This window comes from Phyllobates terribilis, unplaced genomic scaffold (genome assembly GCF_046119375.1).
Source record: "Phyllobates terribilis strain yellow unplaced genomic scaffold, ASM4611937v1 Scaffold_119__1_contigs__length_5224398, whole genome shotgun sequence".
Taxonomy (NCBI): Eukaryota; Metazoa; Chordata; class Amphibia; order Anura; family Dendrobatidae; genus Phyllobates; species Phyllobates terribilis.
The window spans coordinates 4,564,083-4,576,756 of record NW_027362879.1 but is presented as its reverse complement, the minus strand read 5'-3'; the positions used below and the strand labels follow the sequence as shown (position 1 = coordinate 4,576,756).

The window sequence follows — 12,674 nt, the reverse complement described above, 5'->3', positions numbered from 1 at the left end:
GGAGCCGGAATCAGGGGTTCATCCAGGGGTCTTAGTTTCTGCTGCCGTTCCAGCTCATGGTATCCTTCGGGCCAGATGAAGGGCCGCCCGTCCGGCCATGTGAGCTGGCTGAACAAGTCCTCCCCCAGGTGTGGCACCCTTGGTTTTACGGGCGCGGGCGCGGTGGTGGTGGCGCCCGGGTTGCCCAGGCCTTGCGGCCAGGCCTGGGGCACCTGGAAGGTGAAGGGCACCGTTAGGACGACGGCACCCTGGGCTACCTGGCCTTGCGGCCAGGCCGGAGGCTCCGCGGAGGTAGGGGGCGCTGTTGGTGATGCGGCGCCCGGGGGTACTAGGCCTTGCGACCAGGCTGGTGGTATTTCCTGCTTTGTCACGCTCCGGGTCGAGGCGCGTGACGTCACAGGGGTCGCTGCGGCGGCTTCCGGTCGGGGCCTAGTCCATAGCGGTGACATGGCGGCTACGGGCACAGCAGGGGGACTTTCGGGCTCTGCGACGGGGAGCTGGGGCAGGTGGGCGGTTTCTCGGCTTGGGGTATAGGCGTCCCCTTTACCTGCCTCCATGCGTTCGGCTCCCTTCTCGGCGCCGTCTCCGGCCTTGGGTCCTCCCGCGCCATCCTCAGAGGCGGTCTGCTTCCTCTTCCAGGGTAGCGTGCTCCGTTGACTGGTCTCAGCTTGCTGGGTCATCTCCCGGCTCCACTCCGCCAGTATCTCGCGCTGTACCCGGGCCATCCTCCGTGCGAGGCCCTCCAGGGCAGTCTGTGCACACTCCCGGTCTCGGGGGAGCTGTGCAAGGACCTCCACTAGGCCTAGTGGGGTCGTGGTGTCTAGCAGGCTCCTGACCAACGGGTCGGTGCTGCTCTGCTCTTCTTCCAGCAGGCTCCTGGCCAGCGGGCCGGTGCTGCTCTGCTCTCCTTCCTCGGTCTTTAGCAGACTCCTGGCCAGCGGGCCGGTGCTGTTCTGCTTTCTCTCCATATCCGGGTAAACTTCTCCGCTACTCCTCGTTAGACTTCTTGCCTCCGGGTGCGCTCGCTCCAGACTGCTCCAGGCGGCACCCATCTTCGTTCTTTTCTTTCGTCTCCTCCCACTTCGAGGGCGGTCCCGGGGCAACTCGGTGACTGTCAGCTCCAGGGGTAGTTCTTTCACGCTGACAGACACCTCCAGCATCACAGTCTCTGTTGGTGGGGGCGGTTTCCACTTTTGGCGCCATTTTCTGTCCCGGCCCACGATGGGAGGTGGCCTCTTGCCCTCCTTTGGCACGCCCATAATGGCGTCCGCTGCTCTTCCAAGGCGGGAAATCTGCGGTTTTGGCGGGAAGCGTCGCCCAGTGGCGGGAAACTCTGCAGATGGCGGGAACAAGTTGGAAATGGCGGACAATCGGCGGGAAACGACTGGTGATGGAGTCCGATGGCGTGGACCCTCCGGAACCGGCGGGAGACTTCTTTCTGAGGTAAACTTGCACTTTTCTTCAGGCACGCAGTACCTGGGTGTTGCGGGCACGTAATCCTGCCGACTACGCCAAAGTTGACGCGCCCCCTGGGACATATTCCTTTTTGAGGGGAATACCCGGCACCGGATCAGATGGGGGGGTTGTAGTCTCCGAGCGGCTGTGACCCGGCCCCGTGCCCAGGGCGTCAAGCTCAGTGTTATGTGGCAGTCCTACAGATGTTATTAAGAGTTCTTTTGTGTCGACTACGCCACCCGTTGTGTTGCGGTCACTATGGCCGCCGCTGCAGCAGGGTCCGCTGAGGCTGATGGTGTAGGTGCAGCTTGTGATGGTATAACCCCCAACGGGTGGGGTATAGCCTCAGGGGGTCAGGTGCAGAGGATGGGGGTTGTGGTGGTGCAGCATAGGTGTTAAATGAAGACAGAGTCGGGTTGTGCAGTTTAGGGTATTTACTCACTGCTGATGTTCCGGTCACTCCAGCTTCAAGTGACCTCCCGAGCCGTGCTGCGTCCACCAGGTCCTGGATCCAGCCAACCCCCAAGCGAGTCCGGAGCGTGACCCTGAGCTCTCCTTCTGTCCTTTCTCTGGCCGTCCCCACTAGTGATCCACCCAGGTCCAGCTCCCTCGGGCCTTCTGTTGGGTGACCCTTGGCCTTGGGTTCCCTGACCCTCCACGTGGTATGCCTTCGTGGTGGATGTGGTGGGTGGCCGTGGCAGACGCTGCCCACGGCCTCCGGTCTCTGGCTGGGGTGTGTTTTTGCCCCCACCAGCTTGGGTTCCGGTACCCTGATGCCGACTCTTCACCCGGTGCTTTTAGTTGGGGTCTTAGAGTCCTTTCTTCTGTTTCCCCCTCTGGGTCTCTCTTTCTTTCTCCTCTCTCTCTCTGGATCTGCTCTGCTCCTCTTCCTGTGACTCCTCTGCAAAGGCTGACAGACTGACTTCCTCTCTGCTTGCTGTCTGCTCCTCTGCAGCTGTCCTGCTGTCTCCAACTGACTTGTTCTCTGCATCTGACCCTGATCTTAGTTGGTGCCCACCTTATATACACCCTCTATGTGTGAGCTCAGGTGACCAGCACCCAATGAGCTCCTATCTTTACCCAGGCTGCTCCCCCTATCTGCCCCTACACTACTTGGGATGTACCACCCCCCTCCCACTCCAGCCAGGAACAGACTCGGTCGTACCTGCACATTTCTAAGTGGGAGTACCGTTGGTCTGTTCCTCGGAAATGGGATGTATGTAGTGCATGCAGCCTACCGAGCTCAGTTCCACACTCCATCCTTACCCGGGAGTGGAATATCACACCTCTGGGTTGAGGTGCAATACTCCTGTAGCAGCCGAATCCTCAGGGTGCTACAAGTGTATGTATATGTGGGCAGGGCTGCCACCTGGAATTTCAGGTCCCATACTGGCAAAATTTTCAGGCCCCCTGAGACTCCACCCCAGCTCTGCCTTCACTCCTCGAACCTTCATCAGTCACACCACCCACTGTTGGAAAAACTCCACTTCTGCACCACATTTTATGCAAATGAGTGGCACAATTATTTTTTTTTGTACATGCAGACTGTATTCATAAAGGTAAAGTCTGTGGAGAAAGTCCACATGTGGACCCGCAATTTCTAGAAATCCATGCACTATGCTGTAACACCTGGCCGCTGTAGGTTTCATGCTGCATAAGCACGCAGTGTCAAACCCGCAGTGGCTCCTGACTATGTGTACATACCCTAAGGCTATGTGCCCACGTTGCATTTATGAAGCAGAAAATTTCTGCTGCATAAATGCAAGTCCTCTCCCGGAAAAACGCATGCGGAATTCCGCACGTGTTTATCGCGCATTTTTCGCGCGTTTATCACGCGTTTTCCACATGCGGAATTGCCTTGCGTTTTTTATGCATTGGACAAAGGCAATTCCGCTTGCGGAAACGCAAAATTAAATGACATGCTGCGGATTTTTGAACGCGGCATAAACGCTGCGGAAAAATCCGCAGCATGTGCATGGAACTTGCGGAATCCCATTGGGGACCATGGGGTGCGGATATACATGCGTTTTTCAAGCGTTTACGCTGCGGAAATTCCGCAGCATATACGCTTGAAAAATGCTACGTGGGCACACAGCCTAACAGTTCTCATAGAACACCATATCACATACATAGCCAGCAGCTTTTGTTTTGGCCAAAAGGTTTTGTAAGCCAACACCATGACAAGGTAGACTCTTCTGACTGGACCCTGCTCTACTCTAGCCTATTAAACATTTCTTGAAATATCCAGTATTCTTTTTAGGAATATTTTTATTTATTTTTCTTTAAGGGAATATGTCACATACATTTTTTAAAAATGACCAATAGTATCACATACAAGGGACAAATACCGTCACACTATGGCCGGACCACATAGTAACAGTTTTTAAGGTTGAAGGAAGACTAAGTCCATCAAGTTCAACCCATAGCCTAACATGTTGATCTAGAGGAAGGCAAAAAAAAAAAACATGTGGCAAACACTAAGCTCCACATTGGGGAAAAAAATTCCTTCCCGACTCCATACGGCAATCAGACTAGTTCCCTGGATCAACGCCCTATCAAGGAATCTAGTATTTATAACCTGTAATATTATACTTATCAAGAAAGGCATCCAGGCGCTTCTTAAATTTTAATAGTGAATCACTCATTACACCATCATGCGGCAGAGAGTTCCATAGTCTCACTGCTCTTACAGTAAAGAATCCGCGTCTGTGATTATGATTAAACCTTCTTTCCTCCAGACGTAGAAGATGCCCCCTTGTCCCCGTCTGAGGCCTCAGAGTAAAAAGATCAGTAGAAAGGTCTTTGTACTGACCCCTCATATACTTGTGCATAGTAATAAGATCACCCCTAAGCCTTCTTTTTTCCACAGTAAATAACCCCAAGTGTAATAACCTGTCTTGGTATTGCAGACCCCCCAGTCCTCTAATAAGCTTTGTCGCTCTTCTCTGCACCCTCTCTAGTTCAGCTATGTCTTTCTTATACACCAGAGACCAGAACTGTACACAGTATTCTAAGTGTGGTCGCACTAGTGACTTGTATAGAGGTAAAATTATGTTCTCCTCATGAGCATCTATGGCTCTTTTAATGCATCCCATTATCTTATTTGCCTTTGCAGCAGCTGCCTGACACTGGCCACTAAACGTGAGCTTGTCGTCCACCAATACACTCAGGTCTTTTTCAGTTACAGTTTTGCCAGTGTTTTACAATTAAGCATATAATTATACATTTTATTTCCTCTGCCCAAGTGCATTACCTTACATTTATCCCCATTAAAGCTCATTTGCCATTTATCAGCCCAAGCTTCTAGTTTACATAGATCCTCCTTGTAATATAAAATTGTCCTCCTCTGTATTGATTACCCTGCAGAGTTTAGTGTCATCTGCAAATATTGAAATATTACTCTGTATGCCCCCTACCAGGTCATTAATATGTTAAAAAGAAGTGGGCCCAATACTGACCCCTGTGGTACCCCACTGTTAACTGAGACTCAGTCTGAGTGTTTTCCATTAATAACCACCCTTTGTTTCTTATCACTGAGCCAATTCTTAACCCACACACATATATTTTCCCCTATCCCCATTGTTCTCATTTTATGTATCAACCTTTGGTGTGGAACCGTATCAAAAGCTTTTGAAAAGTCCATATACACAACATCCACTACATTTCCTTGGTCCAGTCCAGAACTTGCCTCATAAAAGCTGATCAGATTAGTTTTACTTATTGTGCCCCTTACAGCTCTATTTAGCCATAGTGCTTTCCTCCTATTTCTAGCATGTTTATTCCCATAGGATATATATTGTGCACAGGTCCTATTCAGGATGCGAATAAATGTCTCCCATTTGCTTTGTGTAGCTTTATGTCTCAGGATATCGTCCCAGTTTATTGCACTAAGATCATCACTCAACCGTTGTAAATTAGCCTTCCTGAAGTTCAGTGTCCTTGTAACCCCTCTACTACATATCTTATTAAAGGATAAATGAAAACTTATTATTTTGTGATCACTATTACCCAAGTGGCCCCCAACTCGTACATTTGATATGCGGCCTGGCCTGTTGGTTAATATTAGGTCTAGCAGTGCCCCCCTTCTTGTTGGGTCCTGAACCAGTTGTGAAAGGTAATTGTCTCTCGTAGTTGTCAAAAACCTATTACCTTTGCTGGAACTACAGGTTTCTGTCCCCCAATGTATTTCAGGGTAGATGAAGTCCCCCATAATAATGACTTCTCCTTGAGTCGCTGCTTCATCTATTTGCTTTACGAGGATATTCTCCGCTACTTCCATTATTTTTGGAGGCTTATAACAAACCCCTATCAATAATTTATTATTTTTCCCCCTCCCCTTATCTCCACCCACAGGGACTCTACATTTTCATTAGATTCACATATATCCTCCCGCAAGATGGGTTTTAAGGATGATTTTACATATAAACACCCCCCCCCCTCGCTTGTTTGTACGGTCATTTCTGAACAGACTATAGCCCTGTAAATTAACTGCCCAGTCATGGTTCTCGTCCAGCCACGTCTCAGATATCCCCACCATGTCATAATTATTTTCCAACAAAATTAATTCTAATTCCTCCATTTTGTTGGTGAGGCTTCTAGCATTAGTGTACATGCATTTTATGTATCTCTCTGTACCTCTATTCCTTCTTGACTGTTCTAACCCCACCCCCAAATTCTTTATTTGTGCCCAGGTCACCCTCCCCCCCAATCCCTAGTTTAAACACTCCTCCAACCTTCTAGCCATTTTCTCCCCCAAGCACAGCTGCACCCTCCCCATTGAGTTGCAGCCTGTATAAGGGGCATAATGGGGGCATTACACTGTGTGGGGGCATCATACATACTGCATAAGGGGCATAATGGGGGCATTACACTGTGTGGGGCATCATAAATACTGTATAAGAGGCATAATGGGGGCATTACACTGTGTGGGGGCATCATACATACTGTATAAGGGGCATAATGGGGGCATTACACTGTGTGTGGGCATCATACATCCTGCATAAGGGGAATAATGGGGGCATTACACTGTGTGGGGCATCATACATACTGCATAAGGGGCATAATGGGGGCATTACACTGTGTGGGGCATCATACATACTGCATAAGGGGCATAATGGGGGCATTACACTGTGTGGGGCATCATACATACTGCATAAGGGGCATAATGGGGGCATTACACTGTGTGGGGCATCATACATACTGCATAAGGGGCATAATGGGGGCATTACACTGTGTGGGGGCATCATACATCCTGCATAAGGGGCATAATGGGGGCATTACACTGTGTGTGGGCATCATACATCCTGCATAAGGGGAATAATGGGGGCATTACACTGTGTGTGGGCATCATACATCCTGCATAAGGGGAATAATGGGGGCATTACACTGTGTGGGGCATCATACTGCATAAGGGGCATAATGGGGGCATTACACTGTGGGGCATCATACATACTGCATAAGGGGCATAATGGGGGCATTACACTGTGTGGGGGCATCATACATATTGCATAAGGGGCATAATGGGGCATTACACTGTGGGGGCATCATATATACTGCATAAGGGGCATAATGGGGGCATTACACTGTGTGGGGGCATCATACATCCTTCATAAGGGACATAATGGGGGCATTACACTGTGGGGCAGTAAAGGGGCCCTGTACTATGAGAACAATACGTTTCCTCCCTTCCTGTCTCCATAGTTGGGTCGTATGTATCTATTACAGGAAGACCCCAAAAGAGTCTCCGTGCTGAAGGGGTTAATGCCCCCTGCGCCCAGTAATGGGGGTCTCCACAGGAGGGGAGGAGTCAGGGGTCACATGATCAGGGGCCTCAGTGGATGCAGGACTCTGCTGTGCTGGTTGTCATGGTGCTGGATGAGCTGAAGTTTATGTGTGGGGTCAGGAGGGGTTTACAGTGTGGATGTAGCAGAGCCGCGTGTGTACGGAGCGGAGCCGCGTGTGTACCAGGTGTACGGAGCAGAGCCGCGTGTGTACGAGGTGTACGGAGCGGAGCCACGTGTGTACGAGGTGTACGGAGCGGAGCCGCGTGTGTACGAGGTGTACGGAGCGGAGCCGCACGTGTACGAGGTGTACGGAGCGGAGCCATGTGTGTACGAGGTGTACGGAGCGGAGCCGCGTGTGTACGAGGTGTACGGAGCAGAGCCGTGTGTGTACGAGGTGTACGGAGCAGAGCCGCGCGTGTACGAGGTGTACGGAGCAGAGCCGCGCGTGTACGAGGTGTACGGAGCAGAGCCATGTGTACAAGTTGTATGGAGTGGAGCCGCGTGGGTACGAGGTGTACAGAGCGGAGCCGTGTGTATACGAGGTGTACGTAGCGAAGCCGTGTGTACAGAGCAGAGCCGTGTGTGTACGAGGTGTACGGAGCAGAGCCGCGTGTGTACGAGGTGTACGGAGCAGAGCCGCGTGTGTACGAGGTGTACGGAGCGGAGCCGCCCGTGTACGAGGTGTACGGAGCAGAGCCACGCGTGTACGAGGTGTACGGAGCGGAGCCGCGCATGTACGAGGTGTACGGAGCGGAGCCGCGCATGTACGAGGTGTACGGAGCGGAGCCGCGCGTGTACGAGGTGTACGGAGTGGAGCAGCGCGTGTACGAGGTGTATGGAGCGGAGCCGCGCGTGTACGAGGTGTATGGAGCGGAGCCGCACGTGTACGAGGTATACGGAGCGGAGCCGCGCGTGTACGAGGTGTACGGAGCGGAGCCGCGCGTGTACGAGGTGTACGGAGCGGAGCCGCGCGTGTACGAGGTGTACGGAGCGGAGCCACGCTTGTATGAGGTGTACGGAGCGGAGCCGCGCGTGTACGAGGTGTACGGAGCGGAGCCTTGTGTGTACGAGGTGTATGGAGCGGAGCCTTGTGTGTACGAGGTGTACGGCGTTCAGCCGTGTATACAGGGCAGAGCCGTGTGTTCGATGTGTACGGAGTGCAGCCGTGTGTACAGAGCAGAGCCGGGTGTACGGAGCGGAGCCGCGTGTGTACAAGTTGTATGGAGTGGAGCCGCGTGTGTACAAGGTGTACAGAGCGAAGCCGCGTGTATACGAGGTGTACGGAGTGAAGCAGTGTGTACAGAGCAGAGCCGTGTGTTCGAGGTGTACGGAGCAAAGCGGTGTATACCAAGTGTATGGAGCGGAACAGTGTGTATGAAGTGTACGGAGCGGAGCGGAGCGTACGAGGTGTACGGAGCTGAGCCACGCGTGTACGAGGCATAAGGAGCAGAGCCACGAATGTACGAGATGTGCGGAGTGGAGCCGCACGTGTATAAGGTGTACGGAGCAGAGCCACGCATGTACGAGGTGTGCGGAATGGAGCCGCGATCCACCGCATGCAATGACATTTGGTCAAAATCCGCAGCGGAGAATTGCGGTCACGCCAAGTGTAGGAAACGCCAAGTGTAGGAAACACCAAGTTCAACACGAAGAGAAGAGGGGGAGGAAGCCCAAACACTATGGAGAGGGGGAGTGAAGACCCCTAGGCAGATCTAGTATCACCCTGTCTATCCTACCATCCCTATATAGGTTCCATAATGATCACTGAGCAGGAAACCTAAGCCCTGTTTATCCCTAGAGCTTAGCCCCAGATAGGGAGGGAAGGGGTAAGCACTGTTCAGGCCCCACTATAAACTAAAGACAACAAGGTAGACAAACAAAGGGGATAAACTTAGCTTGAGCAGACACCAGAAAGAAAATGCCAACTATCCTCCAAGGGCACAAGAGAAGAAGCTAGTCGACTACTAGAGCCCTAATACCTGCACAATGGTACATAGAAATATGACTGGTCACTCCCTGAAGCAAAATGAATGTTTTTAAAAAACCAGACCAGACTGTGTCAATCAGCAGCAGAAAAGAAGTCACCGCTGGGTCCTAAAGGAAGAAGGATTAAGGTGTCTGCAATGCCAAGCGCAGTGACCTTCTACAGCCAGATGCAGAGTGACAATTACACTTGACACACCCGTGACAGTACCCTGCCTTCTACGAGTGGCCTCTGCACACGCAGGACCAGGTTTCTTAGGATAAGAGGTGTGGAATGCACAAACCAACCTAGGATCATTCACCTCTGATGCTGAAACCCACATCCTTTCCTCTGGACCATAACCCTTCCAATGCACCAAGTACTGTAGGGAACAACGCTTGAGATGAGAATCTACAATCCTCTAAATCTGGAACTCCAGATTACCATCAAGCATGATTGGGGGCGGCGGTAGGGGTGAGGACTCAAGAGGTTCTACATATTTCTTGAGCAGAGACCTGTGAAACACATTGTGGATCTTAAGGGCCTCAGGTAGCTCAAGACGAAATGCTGCTGAATTAATGACGGCGGTTATTTTATAGGGACCAATAAATCTAGGTCCCAGCTTCCGGGAAGGAACCTTCAACTTGATATTCCTGGTAGACAACCACACAAAGTCATTCACACTTAGGTCCGGACCTGTCTCCTGTCAGCTATATGTTTGGAAAATCATGGGAGACTGGTGCAATTACTCAGAACTTCCCACCATACTGAGGAGAGCGATGAAGCAAAACGTTCCTCCTCAGGAACTCCCGAAGCCCCTCCCCCACTAAAAGTGCCAAACTTAGGATGGTAACCGTATGCACCAAAGAACAGTGACCTGAACTCAGATGTTGCCAAAAAAGAAGCTTCCAAACCCAAGACATCATCATATGGGCAGTCCAGAATTGTTTAAAGGCATAGTAATCTTAGTGTATGTAAACTTTTGACTTTGCAGTAACTAATAAAAATTCCTTCGAACATTCTCGCTTCCTCATTATTCTGGCATTTGGCAAATATTAAAAATGATGGTAATTCTAATTGATCTAAAACGGGAAAGGTTTATTCTGATTTCATGTCAGATATTGAGAAAAACATGCTTCAACTGTAATATATATATAGTGCGTGATAATAGTGAGCTTCCACTTGCCACTTCCCGTACCTGTTGTTGATTGGCTGCAGCGGTGACTTCATGTCTGCAGTACTGTGATCTGTCACCGAACTCAGTGGCTTGTGATGTCTACATCACACGCTGAGTTCAGTGATTGACTACAGCGCTGCAGACCCAACTTCACAGCTGCAGCCAATCAACAAAGATAGAAAGAGTAAAACCTCAGTTTGGGTTTGTTTGTTTTTATACCCCTGAGCTTATGGAGTAATTTTTGAAATGGGACAACCCTTTTAATGATTTACTTTTAGTAATTTCTTTGGGCGTGGGGAGGTGGTAATTATTTTTTTACTATTATACATTTGGTATAAACAACATTATAGATATATTAATTTATTCATTCTGCATATAAAAATTCCAGTTATTTTTTTTAAAAGGTACATGTTTTATTATTTTTGTGGCACTTTTAGCTAAAGCATATATGCTGTTTAATGTCTGACTTATCTAAAAATGTTACACGTATATAGTACACATTCACATCAATACAGATGGCATATACACTGTATTTATTTATATAGTGTATATACTGTATGTGATTTGTGTATGTACTTTACACACATAAATAACGGCAAAAATGAAGAAGATGGGGAACCGCTGTCACCATCACAGAGAGCAGTGGGGGAAGGTACTGTGATATCATCAACTAGAGGGCAGAAAGTGTAGAGCGGGCAGGGAAAGTGCAACTGTGTGGGGCAAAAAAGGAAAAAACAGCTTTTGTTGGAGTGGAGGATAGGAGAGAGTAGTGAGGCTAGAGACATAATACAGGAGGCTCCAGTACTCACTTCAGGTCAGCACTGTGCTCCTGTATACGAAATCTTTAATATCATTATTCATAGACGGCCACCAAAAAGCCTAGTAATAGCTTTCCGCAGAGCTGTGGCCCCAAGATAACCACTCAAGATGGAATCATGAAACTCCTGCAACAGTCACGATCTTAGGTACACAACTACAAATAATTTGGACCCAGGAGTGGCAGAAGGAGCCAACGACTGGACTTTACGTATCTCAGCTTCCAACTCTGAGGATATCACAGGAAGCACAATGCCCTTAGATAAAATGGAGGATAAAGGTTCTGGAGGAGAAATTTAACTTAAACTGCGTGATAGTTCGACAGCCTTCACAGCCTGAAAGTGATAGAGAAATTGAATCTAGAGAAAAATAAAGACCATCTGGCCTTTCTAGGAGCTAGCCAGTCAGCTGATCCATATATGCTAAATTCCTATGGTCAGTGACCACAGTGACGTGATGAACCCTCCAGAAAATGTTTCCATTCCTTAAAGGCTAATTTAACAGTGAGTAACTCACAATTCCCAACAGCAGAATTTCTTTCAGCAGACGAAAATTTTCTCTAGAAAAAAGCACATGGCCACAAATTGGTCAGTTTTTTGAAACTTTGAGATAAAACGGCCCCTACACCGACCTCCGAAGCATCCACCTCCACAATGACTGGTTCTTGGAGATGGGGTTGCATTAGAACAGGAGCAGACATAAAAGACTTTTTCAATTTTTCAAAAGCCCTCATAGCATCCGATGGCCAAACCTGGATATCTGCCCCCTTACGTGTGAGGTCAGTAAGAGGTTCAGCAATCTGAGAAAAACCCCTAATGAATTTCCTATAATAGTTGGCGAATCCTACAAATTATTGCAACGCTTTCAGGTCACTAGGTTGGACCCAATTAGCCGATAAAATGATCCACAGGAATTAAATTTCCTGAACAGAAAAAAAAAATTCTCAATTTTAGCAAAGAAGTAATTTTTTAATTCAATCTTTGTAATACAACACGAACATGTTCCTGGTGAGAATTCAAATTAAAATAATATAAATAAATAACTGCCTTTCTGCTCCGCTATCTGCTGCACGTGGTCTGAGGCATGGCGGGCACAATCCAGCAATGTGCCCACGTGTGGTCTGAGGCACAACCTAGCAACGTCCCCACGTGTGGTCTGAGGCACAATCTAGCAACGTCCTCACGTGTGGTCTGAGGCACAACCTAGCAACGTCCTCACATGTGGTCTGAGGCACAACGTAGCAATGTCCTCACGTGTGGTCAGAGGCACAACCTAGCAACATCCTCACGTGTGGTCAGAGGCACAACCTAGCAACGTCCCCACATGTGGTCTGAGGCACAACCTAGCAACGTCCCCACGTGTGGTCTGAGGCACAATCTAGCAATGTCCCCACGCGTGGTCTGAGGCACAATCTAGCAACGTCCTCACATGTGGTCTGAGGCACAACCTAGCAACATCCTCACGTGTGGTCAGAGGCACA

General features: G+C 49.5%; 1 protein-coding gene across 1 annotated transcript in view; it reads right to left on the bottom strand.

Annotated features, from left to right (window-relative positions):
- Positions 1–12,674, bottom strand: part of LOC141201594 (gastrula zinc finger protein XlCGF66.1-like) — an 88,529-nt gene that overhangs the window by 47,876 nt on the left and 27,979 nt on the right. The gene's annotated exons all lie outside the window — the stretch shown is intronic.